This window comes from Rutidosis leptorrhynchoides, chromosome 3 (genome assembly GCF_046630445.1).
Source record: "Rutidosis leptorrhynchoides isolate AG116_Rl617_1_P2 chromosome 3, CSIRO_AGI_Rlap_v1, whole genome shotgun sequence".
Lineage (NCBI taxonomy): Eukaryota > Viridiplantae > Streptophyta > Magnoliopsida > Asterales > Asteraceae > Rutidosis > Rutidosis leptorrhynchoides.
This window is the reverse complement of record NC_092335.1, coordinates 429,525,081-429,529,024: the sequence shown is the minus strand read 5'-3', so window position 1 is coordinate 429,529,024 and position 3,944 is coordinate 429,525,081.

Genomic DNA, 3,944 nt, shown 5'->3' with positions numbered 1-3,944 from the left:
ATTTATACTTTATAACTTTTGTAAACTTAAACTCTTTGTCGAACCGTTTGGTAACTAAACTTTGTAAGTCTTACACGTTTCAAATGAATGCGACATAATTTTATTCAAACATGTCTCATTTAGGGACTATGACCACGTAACGGGACCTAAGTTAACGGCGCCGTCAATGACGTTTTTGCCGGGTTGTTACACTCACCTTAACGCCTTCGGTGAAATGATAAACCAAGCTCGCAACTTCAAATTAACGTACCTATTACATTATGCACATATATCAATCATACATTCAAGTTGGTCAACCAACCTACTCATCATCCTAGTGTTATTTTGACCCATGGTGCAATTTCGGCCCATTTGCACTCTTAATCATAATACTAGGTCAACTTCGCCAAAACCCTAACACTAGCCAATTATGGTCTTAATACACTTTTTAACACAAGGTTATCGCATTTTCACACTCATTAAACAACTTGGGTCATCAAAGACTCATTTGACCCGTTTCAAGGTTAAAACACCCATTTTGGGCACCAACATAACCAAATAACACCCATTCACATTAACCACTAAGTGTGCTAGTGATTTACTAAGCATTTAAGACCCATAAACTCAATCATCATTTCAAAACCCTAGCTTAGTCATCACTGGGTCCTCATGACCCAATCTTACCCAAAAACCCCCCAAATTGCTAACAAATGGGTTTTATGTTCATCACTAACCCAAACCCTAACCCTTAAACAATTAACATAAGGAGATCAATGTTAAGACTTACCACTACAATCAAAATGTAGCTAGGGACTAGATGATCAACTTTAAAACTCGCACTTTGACCCGAATCAACCTTCTTCCTCCTTGATTTGAGATTTCTCACACAAGAAATCTCTCTCTCTCTCTCTCTGTCTAAACTTGAAATGGAAAGGATAAGGTAGATGAAATTGGTTTAATGACACTCACCAACTGATCTTTGGGCCTTTAAGTCATCCCCCATATGAAATTATCCATTTGCCCCTTTAAAATGTCTTAAAAGAGACAGCTGGCCCGCTAGTTCATCTGGACGGCGTCCTGAAATCTGGAAGGCGTCCAATCCTTCACGTGTGGACGGAGTCCCAGTGATTTAGACGGCGTCCCGTACAACTGGAAACAGGATCTTACATTTTGTAAACATTATACATTTGCGTCTAGTCCGTTTAATATATGTATTTTGTATGTTGTCACGTGACACTGGTAAGTGTAAATTGTAATTAATTAATAACTGCTTCCGCCATGTATATATATATATTAAAAAAAAATTAGCGGTGTCACATTCTGACTACTGAGCTTTCTCCTTATCTTTTCCATCTGAGAATAGACATAACACAGTCAGTAATAATGTCTTGATAACAACCTGACAACAAGACAAAAACACCAAATACCAACATTTAAGCACTTTACGACTGATCTGCCAACCGTACGAGTAACACTATCACTCGCACGTTTGAGAATACTCAACCGTGCAGTCGACAACTTATTCGTACGTTTGGTCTATGACTGAACATCCATCAATGAATAAAATGATCCGTACGGTTCACCATACGAGCGACCAGTGACTCGTATGAGTCACATCTCAACCGTACGTAACATCTTAACCAAAACAATAGTTCCCCTTAACCACTCACTCTCACAATTCATAATACGGTTGACCACCCCAACCGTACGAGTGAAGGCTCACTCGTGCGATTGATGAAGAACAGTAGCAACAATTATTTAGACGGGTTTCAACCCAAAATGCACGACATCAAACATCAATACATACTGTAAATCAACACATACAATCATACATTTACTTTATGATATGTCTACATCATAAATTCAATCAATAACGACACTCACATGTGTGCAAAACAAGGCATACACCCAAAAAACCCCTTTTTATGACGAAAATAAATTTGATCAAGCTTCTTAAAACCTTATCATTGCAAAGTAGACCTCAAGACAATTCCAACGATAGTTTATTCATCGAAAACGGAGTTACCGTTTGAAAGTTACGCATTTTTCAATTTTACCAAAAGCTGACTAGTGCTCAACCGCGTGGTTGAGCCCTCAACCGTACGGTTGAGCCCTCAACAGCACGGTTGAGCCCTCAACCGCGTGGTTGAGCCCTCAAATGCATGCTCAACTGCGTGGTTGAGCTGTCAAAAGTGTGGGAGCTGATGAACATCTCCAGCTCGCTGTTTTCGCGTTTTTGACCCAAAATCTCGAGTTTTGCAAGTTCTAGCACTAAAACCACTTCAAAAACATCATATAAACTATATATAAGCTATTTCTCACAACAATTGAGCATAAAAAACACATAATCATAAGACTCAAGCTCAAAAATACATAAAACTCATTTTACACCCAAAACCCAATTTCTTATGAATTAAAACACGAATTCAAGCATGCTAACCTGGATAAATGCTTACAATGATGCTAAGAATCAGTCACTAAAGCCTCCTGATTCAATTTCACACTTGAATTAAACAAGGGTTTGAGAAAGCTTGAAGTTAGCTACGAGCTCTTTTTAGGAATTATGAAGAAATGGATGGAAACATCCAGATACTACTTACTTAAGTGGGTTATAAACCCATAGCCCATAACACACGGGTATTTATCAGTTATCCGATATCTTTCGTACTTAGTTTGGCAACCCTAACGGAGTCCAAATTCAACAAACGAACATGTTTTGTGACCCTTGTCACAAACTGGTCTTAACCACATAGCTAATTAATAATAAACATATTATTAAAATAAGATCATGTTTAAACACAAATATAAACCTAAGGGCAATAAAGTAATCTTATTCTAACCTCGGTTTCAGTCTGTTACAAATCCACCCTCCTTAAAGAGATTCCGTTCTTGGAATCTGGTCCTGGTCAAACAGATGAGGGTAACGGGTCTTCATCAACTCTTCTGTTTCCCACGACAAGTTAGACCCTAAGCTGTGTTTCCATTCTACTAAAACCATCGGAATCTCTTTCTTTCTTAACTTAGTAACCTTTCTGTCGACCACTCGAATTGGTTCCTCAACCAAATTGTTACTCAAATCAACTTTGATATCTACCAGCGGTACAATCTGTGTCTCGTCATCGACTTTACACATACGCAAATAACACACATTGAAGGTATTATGAATACCAGCTAACCCAGAAGGAAGATCTAACACAACTGTCTGGTCATTCAAAATCTCACTAATTGGAAACGGTCTAATGAACCTTGGCGCAAGCTTACCATGTTTACCAAATCGGATAACCCCTTTTCACGGTAAAACCTTAAGATACATACGATCACCCACATTAAAAGTTATTGGACGTCTACGCAGATCTGCATACATCATTTGTCTATCTCTGGCAGCTTTCAACTTTTTCCGCGCAATAGCAACTTTTTCGGCTATCATTTGAACAATTTTGGGACCAGCAAACTGTTTCTCTCCAGCTTCTAACCAACAAGTCAGAGTTCTGCAATGACGGCCGTACAACATTTTGTAAGGCGGCATTCCTATGCTCGAATGATAAGAATTATTATACGCGAATTCAACCAACGGCAAATGTGTATCCCACGATCCACCATATTCTAATACATATGCTCTCAACATATCCCCTAACGTCTGTATCGTTCGTTCACTCTGACCATCTATCTGAGGATGATAAGCCGTACTCAAATTCACACGTATACCCAAATTCTGTTGTAGACTGTTCCAGAGGTTCAACACAAACCTAGAATCTCTGTCGGAAACTATAAATAACGGCACACCATGACGACTAACCACTTCTTTCACATACAAATCTGCTAACTCACCCAACGATGTTGTTTCACGAGTAGCAAGAAAATGAGCACTCTTAGTCAAACGATCAACTATTACCCAAATCATATCATGTTTTCTCTGAGTTCTAGGTAATTTTGTCACAAAATCCATCGTTATGTGCTCCCATTTC